At 46.6% G+C, this 15,826-nt stretch overlaps 2 protein-coding genes across 2 annotated transcripts in view; both read right to left on the reverse strand.

The window, feature by feature from the left end:
• The window catches only part of slc39a14 (solute carrier family 39 member 14), a 53,227-nt gene extending 44,929 nt beyond the window's left edge, over positions 1-8,298 (reverse strand). Inside the window, exon 1 of the mRNA XM_073061711.1 lies at positions 7,872-8,298. The gene's annotated coding sequence lies outside the window, so the exon portion shown is untranslated. The remainder of the gene's footprint in view (positions 1-7,871) is intronic.
• Positions 8,299-11,710: 3,412 nt separating this feature from the next.
• Positions 11,711-15,826, reverse strand: part of piwil2 (piwi-like RNA-mediated gene silencing 2) — a 142,310-nt gene continuing 138,194 nt past the window's right edge. The window contains exon 25 of the mRNA XM_073061751.1: positions 11,711-11,861. The gene's annotated coding sequence lies outside the window, so the exon portion shown is untranslated. The remainder of the gene's footprint in view (positions 11,862-15,826) is intronic.

The raw sequence follows: 15,826 nt of genomic DNA on the forward strand, positions 1-15,826 counted from the left end.
ATGATGGCATCCTCAACTCCTAGTCGGAGCTGAAATGTCCTCTGGTGGGAAGGCCAGTGTCCACGATGGAGATGTAACCAGTTAGAATGTTCTCCATGGAACATCCGTAGAAATTAGCGAGAGTCTGTAGTGACACAGGCCGGCTGGTGGCGTGGTGGCACCAACGCCGGACTTCTGAGCGAAGGATGAGAGTTCGAATCCAGCCGGCTCCCTTGCACACTTTCCATCCGTGCTGAAACTCGGCCTCGTAAAAATAAGGAAGCCTGCTAAAAAAAGCGTGGTCATGACGGCGTCCCGATGACTCCACCCGGAGTTAAGGGCTTTCCTCTTCTCTTCAGTGACATACCAAACCTCCAGAAAATTTCCTGCAGCAGACTGACGTTCTGAGGTGTTTGCAGATGGCGTACAGATCTTAGATACCTTGCTTCAATATACCAGTTGTGCAATAACTCCGTATCCAGTGCTGGGGTCGGTGTGTAAGCTGGGCAAATACTGACCACCTCCTTTCACAGTTCCTCTCCCTCCCCCACTGAGTGTTGCCCCATACCAGCATCAGCCATCGCTTGCATCTTTGTCGGGCCGTTGCTGTGTTTCCAATTGCATGGGTTGTGTCAGTTAGTAAAAAACAAGCACAGAGGGGAAAAAAAACTGGTTCAACAGTGGAAAATAACAATCTGGCCTGGTTTACTGTTCACACAGTCACACTCATGTTGACGAACACATCGGCCCAAACACTGCCAACATCCTGTCAATCTGCCTATCAATCTAACCTGCAATAACTCCATTTTGTCACCTCCGCCACTCCCTCCCTCATGGGGTGTTTACAGGAGGTTGATTAATCAGGGCTTCAAAGATTATGGGGAGAAGGCAGGAGAATGTGGTTGAGAGGGAAAATAAATCAGCTTTATTGAATGACCCAACTCTGCTCCCTTGTCTCAATGTTACACCAGCTGCTCTCTGACACACTTGTTTACAACCTCTGCCTGAACTTCTCACTGTGTAACCTGTTCCCGTCTCTCTCCCTCCACCACTAGATCTGAACAATCCATGAATGACATCTCATCATTCCTTTCTCTGCACCATGTACACTGCCACACTCACATACACACACTCTCTCTCACACATGCACACTCACACTCTCTCACGCACACACTCACACATTCACAATCTCACACACACTGATGGGCGGGAGGACACGGTCTCCGTCCGCGACCTGGCGCCCGCAGGAACAGCAGACCACTATCCCGAACACTCCACGGTAACTATGAACCCTGTACCCGAGGTGACACCACGTACACCGAGCCCTACACAGACTCCTCACGACACTCCTATACCGGGCATCTCGCACGCACATGAGGGATCACTGATGCCTAGTGGGCTGACACCTCCAGTTAGGCCGAAACCAGCACAACCACCGTCTCCGGTGCAATCACCTCCGGCACCTGTGCAATCACCACCTCCGGCACCTGTGTAATCACCTCCTCCAGCACCTGTGCAATCACCACCACCGGCACCTGAGAATCACCACCTCCGGCACCTGTGTAATCACCACCTCCGGCACCTGTGCAATCACCACCTCCGGCACCTGTGCAATCACCACCTCCGGCACCTGTGTAATCACCACCTCCGGCACCTGTGCAATCACCACCTCCGGCACCTGTGCAATCATCACCTCTGGCACCTGTGCAATCACCACCACCGGCACCTGTGCAATCACCACCACCGGCAACTGTGCAATCACCTCCTCCGGCACCTGTGCAATCACCACCACCGGCACCTGTGCAAACACCACCTCCGGCACCTGTGCAAACACCACCACCGGCACCTGTGCAATCACCTCCTCCGGCACCTGTGCAATCACCACCACCGGCACCTGTGCAATCACCACCTCCGGCACCTGTGCAATCACCACCTCCGGCACCTGTGCAATCACCTCCTCCGGCACCTGTGCAATCACCACCTCCGGCACCTGTGCAATCACCACCACCAGCACCTGTGCAATCACCACCTCCGGCACCTGTGCAATCACCACCTCCGGCACCTGTGCAATCACCACCACCGGCACCTGTGCAATCACCTCCTCCAGCACCTGTGCAATCACCACCACCGGCACCTGTGCAATCACCACCTCCGGCACCTGTGCAATCACCACCACCGGCACCTGTGCAATCACCACCTCCGGCACCTGTGCAATCACCACCTCCGGCACCTGTGCAATCACCAGCACCGGCACCTGTGCAATCACCATCACCGGCACCTGTGCAATCACCACCACCGGCACCTGTGCAATCACCACCTCCGGCACCTGTGCAATCACCACCACCGGCACCTGTGCAATCACCACCTCCGGCACCTGTGCAATCACCACCACCGGCACCTGTGCAATCACCTCCTCCGGCACCTGTGCAATCACCACCACTGGCACCTGTGCAATCACCACCTCCGGCACCTGTGCAATCACCACCACCGGCACCTGTGCAATCACCACCACCGGCACCTGTGCAATCACCACCACCGGCACCTGTGCAATCACCATCACCGGCACCTGTGCAATCACCACCGGCACCTGTGCAATCATCACCACCGGCACCTGTGCAATCACCACCACCGGCACCTGTGCAATCACCACCTCCGGCACCTGTGCAATCACCACCTCCGGCACCTGTGCAATCACCAGCACCGGCACCTGTGCAATCACCATCACCGGCACCTGTGCAATCACCACCACCGGCACCTGTGCAATCACCACCTCCGGCACCTGTGCAATCACCACCACCGGCACCTGTGCAATCACCACCTCCGGCACCTGTGCAATCACCACCACCGGCACCTGTGCAATCACCACCACCGGCACCTGTGCAATCACCTCCTCCGGCACCTGTGCAATCACCACCACCGGCACCTGTGCAATCACCACCTCCGGCACCTGTGCAATCACCACCACCGGCATCTGTGCAATCACAGCCGGAACTACGCAGATCGCAGCGAAAGATTCGACCACCTGATAGACTTAACCTGTAAATATACTTGTAAGAAACTTCGCCACCTGGGGACTCTTTTTAAAACAGGGGGGGGGGGTGAATGTGGTGAACTACATATACCTGTCTGGACTGCTCCTGTGGCTCCTCCCACAGACCCCTGTATAAAGGCGATTGAGGCCTGAGCCCGGCCTCATTCTCCAGGATGTAATATGGTGGTCAATTGCTGCTTGTTCTTTCTTCCAGTCAATATCTTGCCTCACGCTTCAGAGTTATTGATGGTGCATCGCACACTCTCTCACACATACACAAATCTATAGCTAAGGTGCCTAAGACTTTTACACAGTATTGTAGTAATTTTATTTATTGCACTGTGCTGCTGCTACAAAAAAAAACAAATTTAATGACATGACCGAGAATGGGAAGGGGCTAGAAGGAAGGGAATCATGGTTGGGCAAAGGGGAAGGGAGAGAGGAGCAAACAGAAAGATATTCTGTAATGACTAATAAATCAACTGTTTGGAATCAAATGAGCTTGCCTGGTGTCTCAGGGTTGTGTGAGTCTGCACTCGCTCCACCACCTGCCCTGGAACTCCTTCTCTGCCACCTGTCCCACATCTACAACCTCCCCACGGCGCTCCACCCTCACTGTTCCCAACATCCTTTGTTCCCACCAGATATACAAACTTGCTCTCCGCCCCACCTTGGACAGATAGAGTATTGTACAAAAGTCAGGCACAGGTGTGTGTGTGTGTGTGTGTGAGAGTGAGTGAGTGAGTGAGTGAGTGAGTGAGTGAGTGAGTGAGTGAGTGAGTGAGTGAGTGAGTGTGTGTGTGTGTGTGTGTGTGTGTGTGTGTGTGTGTGTGTGTGTGTGTGTGTGTGTGTGTGTGTGTGTGTGGTCACACACCTGAGCAGTCATCCCATCACAGAACTGGCAGATGATGTTAACAAATTTATTGGGACAGCCAAACCTGAGGAGAACATCCCATACGAGCTCTCTTTGCACAGTGTCGAATGCTTTGGAAAGGTCGACAAAGGCCATAAACAGGTCTCGATGTTGCTCCCGGCACTTTTCCTGAAGCTGCCGGGCTGTGAAGATCATGTCGATTGTGCTCCTGTTCTTCCGAAATTCACACTGTGATTCAGGCAGCATTGACTCGGTGATGTTGCTGATGAGCCTCTGAAGCATCACCTTAGCCAGGACCTTTCCAGCAACAGAAAGGAGTGATATGCCCCTACTATTGCCACAGGTGGCCTTGTCAATCATGGTCGACGCTCAGCTGGAGGGCCGAAGAAGCACAATAAGGATCAGATGAAGAACGCTTTAAGGAAGTGCAAGATCAGACCTGAGGACCTGGAGGATGTTGCTGCTGACCGTAACACTTGGTGACAGCTGTGTAGGGACGGGGTTCGTATTCTGGAGATGGAGAGAACAACCAGAAGACAGCAGAAGAGAGCCAGGAGAAATGCAGCCATGATTGCCATCACTACCACCATTACCCCATGTCCCACCTGCAATAGAACTTGTGGGTCCAGGATAGGACTGTATAGTCATCAAAGATCTCACCGTTAAAGGAGTGGACGTCGTCATCGGATTCTGATGGACAACCGAAGTGTGTGCGTACATACACACACACACGCACGCACACGCACAAACCATATATCCTGTATATACTATGTGAGTGCATCTGAGAATTTTGCTCAGTACTGTAAAATTCAGTGATAATGAACGTGGTTCTGATTAAAACCAGCGAACAGCAGGTTTTCGATACCCCAACCTCATTATCCTTCCCTGCATTTTTCTGGCCCCTGACCAGCACAGGGATGGAACGGCTGTTCAATAGGAAGGAGTTGGATGTTAACATTCAAGCAGAGCGTCGCTCGGAGGATCCAGCCTGAAGAATGGGGGGATCTCTACTCCAGCAGCCATTTGTTGATAAGATGCATAACATGGCGTACCAGTGACCCAGGTTCAATTCCCACCACTATCTGTAAGAAGCTTGTGCCTTTTTCCGTGACCACGTGGGTTTCGTCCCACATTCCAGAGCTGTATGGGATGGAGTTAGTGAGTTGTGGACATGCTATTTTGGGCACCAGAAGTGTGGCGACAATTGCAGGCTGCCCCCAGCACATCTTTGGACTATGCAGCTGGCTGACACAAGCGACACATTTCACTGTGTGTTTCAATGTACACATGACAAATAAAACTCATCTTTGCCCTGATCTCGAGACTCGGAATGAGCAGCAACTTTGTTTACCAGCTTTTCTGGGTCGGTGCTCCTCTCTGTGATCGGGTCACCATCGCCAGCAGAATGGCTGCCATATCCTCTAGTCTGGCAAGCTCTGAGCTGATTCAGATTCATTTATTGATCACGTGTACACCGAAACATACAGTGAAACGCACCGTGTGCGTTAACAGCAAACGCAACCCGTGGGGGGCAGCCCACAAGTGTCATTCCAGTGCCAACATAGCATGACCACAAGAAACACAACATCCACACACACTCACAGACACATCACACATACACGGACACACACACACAGACATACACTCTCATCCACACACACTCACAGACACATCACACATACACGGACACACACACACTCACACAAAGACATCACACACTCATACACACACAGATATACACTCACAGACACATCACACATACACGGACACACACACACTCACACAAAGACATCACACACTCATACACACACAGACATACACTCTCATCCACACACACTCACAGACACATCACACATACACGGACACACACACACTCACACAAAGACATCACACACTCATACACACACAGATATACACTCACAGACACATCACACATACACGGACACACACACACTCACACAAAGACATCACACACTCATACACACACATACACTCTCATCCACACACACTCACAGACACATCACACATACATGGACACACACACACTCACACAAAGACATCACACACTCATACACACACAGACATACACTCTCATCCACACACACTCACAGACACATCACACATACACGGACACACACACACTCACACAAAGACATCACACACTCATACACACACAGACATACACTCTCATCCACACACACTCACAGACACATCACACATACACGGACACACACACACTCACACAAAGACATCACACACTCATACACACACATACACTCTCATCCACACACACTCACAGACACATCACAAATACACGGACACACACACGCTCACACAAAGACATCACACACTCATACACACACAGACATACACTCTCATCCACACACACTCACAGACACATCACACATACATGGACACACACACTCACACAAAGACATCACACACTCATACACACACATACACTCTCATCCACACACACTCACAGACACATCACAAATACACGGACACACACACGCTCACACAAAGACATCACACACTCATACACACACAGATATACACTCTCATCCACACACACTCACAGACACATCACACATACACGGACACACACACACTCACACAAAGACATCACACACTCATACACACACAGACATACACTCTCATCCACACACACTCACAGACACATCACACATACACTCTCATCCACACACACTCACACAAAGACATCACACACTCATACACACAGACATACACTCTCATCCACACACACTCACAGACACATCACACATACACGGACACACACACACTCACAGACATACACAAAGACATCACACACTCATACACACACAGATATACACTCTCATCCACACACACTCACAGACACATCACACATACACGGACACACACACACTCACACAAAGACATCACACACTCATACACACACAGACATACACTCTCATCCACACACACTCACAGACACATCACACATACACGGACACACACACACTCACACACACACAGATATACACTCACAGACACATCACACATACACGGACACACACACACTCACACAAAGACATCACACACTCATACACACACAGACATACACTCTCATCCACACACACTCACAGACACATCACACATACACTCTCATCCACACACACTCACACAAAGACATCACACACTCATACACACAGACATCACACACTCATACACACAGGATATTGGACTAGCTGGGTGGACACGTGATCAGCACGGACTGAATGAGCCAAAGGGCCAGAATCCGTGCTGTATTGCTCCAGGACTCTGATCAACAGCATCACCCTCAGATATTATATCACTCCCCGAACACACCCAAAGCACGTCCAACACCTCAGAACACAACATGAACCCTGCGTGGGGAACCCACCTGTCATCCAGGTCTGAATGGTCACTAGCATCATCATAAACCAAGTTCTAGGAATTGATATCACACCATGTATCCATGTTCAATTCCTCTGAAACAGCTCTCTGCAGGACTTTGACAAGATTGGGGTGCTGTATAAAGATTCTTCCTTTACACAAGCAGATTGGTGATATTGTGGACAGTGGAAAAGGTTGCCCTAGGTTACAACATGACATTGACAAGATGCAGTGCTGGGCTAAGTGGTGGCAGATGGATTTCAATGCAGTGAAGTGTGAACTGATTCACTTTGGAAGGTCGAATTTGAAACCAGAGTACAAGGTTAATGGCAGGATTACCAGCAGTGTGGAGTGAGAGGGATCTTGGGGTCCACATCCATACATTTCTCAAAGATGCCGCACAAGTTGATCGGGTGGTTAAGAAAGTATATGGTGTGAGTGGCCTTCAGAATCAGGTTGAATATCACTGGCATATGTTGTGAAGTTTGTTGTTTTGTGGTGACAGTACAGTGTAATACACAATAAAAATATAAATTACAATAAGCATATATAAAATTAAATAAGTAGTGCAAAAAGAGAAGATAATACTTAAGTGTTCATGGCATCGTTGTTGATTCAGAAATTTGAAAGCAGAGGGAAAGAAGCTGTTCCTGAAACATCGAGTGTCTCTCTTCAGGTTCCTGTACCTCCTCCTCGCTGGTAGCAAGGCATGCCCTGGGTGATGGGGGTCCTTAAAAGATGGATGTCACCTTTTCGAGCATTGCCTTTTGTTGGTGTCCTGGACGCTGGGGAGGCAAGTGCCCACGGTGGAGCCAGCTGAGTTTGCAACTTGCTGCAGCTTTTTCCGATCCTGTGCAGTGGCCCCTCCGTACCAGTGATGCAACCAGTTAGACTGCTTCCACAGCACATCTGTAGAAATTTGCAAACATCTTTGGTGACATAACAAACTCCTAATGAAATATAGCCACTGTTATGCCTTCTTAGTAATTGCATCAATATGTTGGGCCCAAGATATATCCTCTGGACACCCAGGAACTTGAAGCTGCTCTTCCTTTCCACTTCTGATCCCTTGATGAGGACTGGTGTGTGTTCCCTCGACTTCTCCTTCCTGAAATTCATGGTCAATTACTCAGTGTTACTGATGTTGAGAGCAAGGTTGTTGCTATGATACGCCTCAACCAGCTGATCTTTCTCTGTCCTGTATGCCTCTTCATCACCATGGTTATGTCATTGGCAAATGTATAGACAGTGTTTGAGATATGCCTAGCCACACAGTCGTGAGTGTAGAAAGGGTAGAGCAGTGGGCTAAATACGCATCCTTGGGGTGCACCCGGTGTTGATAGTCAGTGAGAAAGATGTTATTTCCGATCTCCCAATGAGGAAGTCAAGGATCTAGTTGCTGAGGGGGGGTACACAGGCCTTGGATTTGCAGCTTGTTGATTAGAACCAAGGGTGTGATGGTGTTGAACGCTGAGCTGTAATCAATAAACAGCAGGCTGAGGTAGGTATTGCTAGTTTCGAGGTGATCCAAGGCTGAGTGGAGAGCCAGTGAGATTGCATCTACTGTAGACCTATTGTGGCCATAAGCAAATTGCACTGGGTCTAGGTTCTTGCTTAGGCAGTTGATCCTGGCCTTGACCAAACTGTCAAAGCACTTCATCATGGTAGTTGTGAGTGCCACTAGGAGATGGTCTTTGAGGCAGCTCACCCTGCTCTTCTTGGGCACTGGCATCATTGTTGGCCCTTTGAAGCAGGTGAGAACCTCTGATGCAGCAGCGAGACTGAAGATGTCCTAGAACACTCCTGCTATTTGCTTGGCACAGGTTTTTTGTGCCCTATCAGATACACCATCAGGACCTGACAACTTGCAAGGGGTCAGCCTCTGAGCCAGAGATAACAGGGTCAGCAGGTGCTGAAAGGGTTCCCACAGCTGTAGTTTTATTCTCCCTTTCATAGTGAGCATAAGAGGCACTATGAGCTCATCTGGGAGTGAAGCATCAGTGCCAATCACAATGTTATGTTTCGCTTTGTAGGAAGTAATGGCCTGCAAACTCTGCCAGAGTTGACATGCATCCAATTCTGTCTCTGGCAATTGTTTTCTCGCTCTTAGAATTTTGTAGCAAAAGGATTTGAGTACAGGAGCAGGGAGGTTCTACTGCAGTTGTACAAGGCCTTGGTGAGACCGCACCTAGAGTATTGTGTGCAGTTTTGGTCCCCTGGTCTGAGGAAAGACATTCTTGCCATAGAGGGAGTACAAAGAAGGTTCACTGGATTGATTCCTGGTATGGCAGGACTTTCATATGAAGAAAGACTGGATCGACTAGGCTTATACTCGCTGGAATTTAGAAGATTGAGGGGGGATCTTATTGAAACATATAAAATTCTAAAGGGATTGGACAGGCTAGATGCAGGAAGATTGTTTCCGATGTTGGGGAAGTCCAGAACGAGGGGTCACAGTTTAAGGATAAAGGGGAAGCCTTTTAGGACCGAGATGAGGAAAAACTTCTTCACACAGAGAGTGGTGAATCTGTGAAATTCTCTGCCATAGGAAACAGTTGAGGCTGGTTCATTGGCTATATTTAAGAGGAAGTTAGATATGGCCCTTGTGGCTAAAGGGATCGGGGGTATGGAGAGAAAACAGGTACAGGGTTCTGAGTTGGATGATCAGCCATGATCGCACTGAATGGCTGTGCAGGCTCGAAGGGCCAAATCTTTAGGAGATCTAGGCCTCATATGGAGCCAGTGATCATTAATGGAGAATGTGTGGAGCAGGTTAAGACCTACAAGTATCTGGGAGTACAGTTAGACGAGAAGCTAGACTGGACTGCCAACACAGATGCCTTGTGCAGGAAGGCACAGAGTCGACTGTACTTCCTTAGAAGGTTGGCGTCATTCAATGTCTGTAGTGAGATGCTGAAGATGTTCTATAGGTCAGTTGTGGAGAGCGCCCTCTTCTTTGTGGTGGCGTGTTGGGGAGGAAGCATTAAGAAGAGGGACGCCTCACGTCTTAATAAGCTGGTAAGGAAGGTGGGCGCTGTCGTGGGCAAAGTACTGGAGAGTTTAACATCGGTAGCTGAGCGAAGGGCGCTGAGTAGGCTACGGTCAATTATGGAAAACTCTGAACATCCTCTACATAGCACCATCCAGAGACAGAGAAGCAGTTTCAGCGACAGGTTACTATCGATGCAATGCTCCTCAGACAGGATGAAGAGGTCAATACTCCCCAATGCCATTAGGCTTTACAATTCAACCGCCAGGACTTAAGAACTTTTTAAAAGCTATTATTAATGCTTTTTGAGATAGTGATTTAGATGCATATCATATTTTTTTTTACTGAGTTAAGTATTGTATGTAATTAGTTTTGTTACAACAAGTGTATGGGACATTGGAAAAAAAGTTGAATTTCCCCATGGGGATGAATAAAGTATCTATCTATCTACCAAATGGCCTACTCCTGCACCTATTTTCTATGTTCTATGTTTGTACAGTTCTGTATCACTGGTCTTGAATGCCACAGACTAGACAGTCATTGGTCAGGGGATCAAGTTCAACAGCTGTGTGGTAATGTTGCAACTCCATAAAACTCTGGTTAGGCCACACTTTGGAGAATTGTGTTCCGTTCTGGTCACCTCATTATAGGAAGGATATGGAAGCTTTAGAGAGGGTGCAGAGCAGATTTACCAGGATACTGCCTGGAATACAGATTATATCTTATGAAGAAAGGTTGAATGGGTTCTCTCTTTGCAAGAGGTGATTTGACAGAGGTGAACACACAAGATGATAAGAGACATAGATTGAGTGGATAGCCAGAGGCTGGAAATGGCTAATACACGGGGGCATAATTTGAAGGTGATCGGAGGAAAGAATGGGGGGTGCGGGAATGTTAAGGGATAGTTAGATAGTTTCTTTCATTAACACAGAGACTGGTAGATTCAGCAAATGCGGTGCCAGAGGTAATGGTAGAAGTAAATACATTAGAGACATTTACAAAACTCTTAGATAGGCACATGGATGACAGGAAAATGGAGGGCTATTAGGAGGAAAGGGTTAGGTTGATCTTAGAGTAAGTTAAAAGATCCACACAACATCATGTTATACTGTTCTATGTTCAGTGTGACTTTCGAGAGTTGGAGTCACAGAAATGGGCATTTGATGGAGGGTAGGTGAGGAGTCAGTGATCCATGAGGCAACTGGAGAGTGTTAAAAAAAAATCAAACAGGTAACACATAGCATTCATTGTCTTGTTTAATCTAAGCAAAAGAAAAACAAAAGACAAAATAAAATGGGATTCCAAAGAGAAAACAGACACTGCATCACACTTGTTGGTAGGTTCCCAGTATGACAGTCTCTCCAGTCTTAGTATATTTATTTTCTAACTGGTCCTCATTTTGATGAAAGGACTCCGAATTCTACGTGAACTGGTTTTCTCATTCCACAGTGCTGCTTGACTTGCTGAGTGTTTCTAGTCTCCTCAACACTCATGCTGCTCTGGAGTAGAAGTAATGTGATGCAGGAGCAGGCAGGACAAAGGAAGCCGGGAGAGATGAGACCAAAATAAGCCAATTGCAGACAGTTCACCTAGGAAGAGCAGATTTAGTGAATTCCTGTAGTGGAAAGATTGGGCTACAACCTTCACTGACTTGCATGTACATGGGAGGAATAGTTTTGATCTTCACTGCCATGGTTTGGAGAGGGTAAGCATCTTTAAATTTCCTGGTTTATTATTTCAAAGGACCTTTCTTGGGTCCTGCATGTAAATACAGTTTACATGCACCCCTCTACTTCCTTCAGAGTTTGTGAAAATTTAGCATAACATCTAAAACTTTGATAAACTTGTAATGGATGTGTAACAGAGACTATATTGACCAACTGCATCACAGCCTGGTATGGAAACATCAATGCCCTTGAATGCAATATCCTACAAAAGTAGTAGATACGGCCCATTCCATTAGGGGTAATGTCCTCCCAACCATTGACCATATCTACACAAAATGTTGTCACAGGAAAGCAGCATCCATCATCAAGGACCCCCACCCTGCAGGACATGCTCTCTTCTTGCTGCTGCCATCAGCAAGGTGGTACAGGAGCCTCAGAACTCACAACCAGGTTCAGGAATAGATAGATAGATAGATAGATAGATAGATAGATACTTTATTCATCCCCATGGGGAAATTCAACTTTTTTCCAATGTCCCCTCAACCATCAAGCTCTTGAACCAAAGGGGATAACTTCACTCGCCCCACTATTGAAATGTTTCCACAAATGAGTGGAAGACACTAGCAATATGGTGGAAGCTCCAGGTGTCAGGAGTCATGAAGTGTATGAAGTTACTAACACTAGAGAGAAAGTTCTTGGGAAACTGAAAGGTCTGAAGGCAGATAAGCCACCTGGACCAGATGGTGTACACCCCAGAGTTCTGAAAGAGTGACTGAAGAGATTGTGGAGGCATTAATAATGATCTTCCAAGAATCACTGGATTCTGCAATTTTTTCTGGAAATCTGTAAAATTGCAAATGTCACTCCACTCTTCCAGAAGCGAGAGAGGCAGAAAAAGGAAACTATAGGCCAGGTAAAAACACAAAATGCTGGCAGAACTCAGCAGGCCAGACAGCATCTATGGGAGGAGATAGTGACAACGTTTCGGGCCGAAACCCTTCCTATAGGCCAGGTAGTCTGACCTCAGTGGTTGGGAAGATGTTGGAGTCAATTATCAAGGATGAGATCTCAGTGTACTTGGAGGTATTGGAGTATAAAAGTTGCATTGTTTGCTGTGTAACCAAGATTATGTAGTCAGCTTTGAGCTTGCTATTTGCTATGCATGTATCCAATTTAGGAGAATCTTAAGAATGTAGAAGATTGGTGTTAATGAGAGGCTAGCTAAGAGATGTAGATTATGTAGTCAGCTTTGAGTTTGCTATTTGCTATGTATCCAATTTAGTAGGAGAATGAAATCTTAAGAATGTAGATGATAATGGTGTGTTAATGAGAGGTAGCTAAGAGATGTAGATTAGAACATGATTAAGTCAATGGGTAGAAACAATAATGGCGGATGTACTTGTGATACGCAACTGTAGACCGATTGGATATGCTAATGCAACTAAACCAGGAGATTGCTATAAAAAATGCTATGTACAAGGATCGGTGGGCAATCAGCGACTAGCTCAATGACTGTCTCAGCTTTGATTTGCAAATTAAAGTTTAACACTTCTTGAAGAATCTTTTGCATCTCCTGGTCGTTTGTGGGGCAAGAGAAACCACGACAGAGGCAGATGATGAAATAGGCCATAGTCAGCATGGTTTCCTCAAGGGGAAATCTTGCCTGATACATCTTTTGGAACTATTTGAAGTAACAAGCAGGATAGACAAAGGACAGTCAGTTGACGTTGTATTCTTGGATTTTCACATCTTTGACAAGGTGACAGAGTTGAGGCTGCTTAACAAGCTACGAGCCCATGGTATTACAGGAAAGATCCTAGCATGGATAAAGCAGTGGCTGATTGGCAGAAAGCAGGGAGTGGCAATAAAAGGAGCCTTTTGCGGTTGGCTGCCAGTGACTGGTGATGTTCTACAGGAGTCTGTGTTGGGGTTGAGTATTTTCGAAATGGAGAGAAAATACAAACTAAACTGAGGTGCAAAGGGACTTGAGAGACCTTGTGCAGGATTCCCTAAAGGTTAATTTGCATGTTGAGTCGGTGTTGAGAAAAGCAAATGCAACGTTAGCATTCTTTTCAAAAGGACTAGAATATAAAAGCAAAGATGTAATGTTGAAACTTTATAAAGCACTAGTGAACCTCTCAGAGCATTGAGAGCACTTTGGCCCCCTTATTTTAGAAAGGATGTACTGTAACTGGAGACGGTGCAAAGGAGGTTTACAAAAATGATTCCAGGTTTGAACAGCTTGTCATATGGAGTGTTTGATGGCTCTGGGCCTGTATTCACTGGAATTCAGAAGAATGAGAGTGACCTCATTGAAACCTATCGAATGGAGAAATGCCTTAATAGAGTGGATGTGGAGAGGATGCTTCCTATGGTGGGACAGTCTAAGACCAGGGGACACATCCTCAGAATAGAGGGGTGTCCGTTTAGAATCGAAGTGCAGAGGAATTTCTTTAGCTAGAGGGTAGTGAATCTGTGGAATTCTTAGTCACAGGCAGCTGTGGAGGACAAATCTTTTATGTATATTTAAGGCAGAGGTTCATAGATTCTTAATTAGTCAGGGTAAGAAGGTATACAGGGAGATGGCAGGAGATTAGGGCTGAGAGGAAAATTAGATCAGCTGTGATGAAATGGTGGAGTAGACTCGATGGGGCCAAATGGCCTAATTCTTTTCAATATCGTATGGGCTTATGGACTCACTTTCAAGGACTCCATCTCATATTCTTGATAGTTATTGCTTATTATTATTTCTTTCCTTTTAGATTTGTACAATCTGAGTCTTTTGCACACTGGTCGAATGCCTAAATTGATGTAGTCATTCATAGATTTTTACATGGTTATTGTTCCATTATGAATTTATTGAGTATGCCTGCAAGAAAATGAATTTCAGGGCTGTGTGTGGTGACATATACAGTGCCTATAAAAAGTATTCACCCCACCCCCCGGAAGTTTTCATGTTTTACAATATTGAATCACAGTTGATTTCATTTGGCTTTTTTGACACATCAACAGAAAAAGATCCTTCCATGCCAAAGGCAGACAGATCTCTACAAAGTGATCTAAATGAACTATAAATATAATCACAATAATTGATTGCACAAGTATTCACCCCCTTTAATATAACATACCAAGTCATCACTGGTGCAGCCAACTGGTTTCATAAGTCACTAACTAGTTAAGTGGAGATCTGTTTTTGGAGACCTGTGTGCAGTTGAGGTGTTTCAATTGACTGTAGTAAAAATACACCTGTATCTGGAAGGTCCAACTGCTGGTGAGACAGTATCCTGGCAAAAACTACACCATGAAGACAAAAGAACACTCCAAGCAACTCTGCAAAAAGGTTGTTGTAAAGCACAAGTCAGGGGATGGATACAAGAACATTTCCAAGTCACTGAATATCCCTTGGAGTACAGTTAAGTCAATCATCAAGAAATAGAAAGAATATGGCACAGCTGTAAATCTGCCTAGAGTAAGCAGTCCTCAAAAACTGAGTGACTGTGCAAGAAGAGGTCTAGTGAAGAGTTACAAGCTTCAGCGGCTGAGATGTCTTCGGGTACTTCACCAGTTGCAACATTATGGGAGAGTGGCAAAGAAAAAGGCACTGTTGGAAAAAAAACCAGATGGCATCTAAGCTAGAGTTAGCAGGCAGGAGACTGGAATCAGCAGGAAGATTCCATGGTCTGATGAAACCAAAATTGAGCTTTTTGTAGATCAGACTAAAAGCTATGCTTCTTTACATTTGATCTTTGGTAAGAGGGGAATAGTGGCTTGTCCATTCTACCAATCCCATGAAAAAAGGACACTGGGATCCAAGGACCTACACAAGGAAGGGAGATCAGAGTCCGGTGATATCTCTGAGGACAGAGGGCTTTTACAAAGGACGGGGG

This window comes from Hemitrygon akajei, chromosome 1 (assembly GCF_048418815.1).
Source record: "Hemitrygon akajei chromosome 1, sHemAka1.3, whole genome shotgun sequence".
NCBI classification, from domain to species: Eukaryota; Metazoa; Chordata; class Chondrichthyes; order Myliobatiformes; family Dasyatidae; genus Hemitrygon; species Hemitrygon akajei.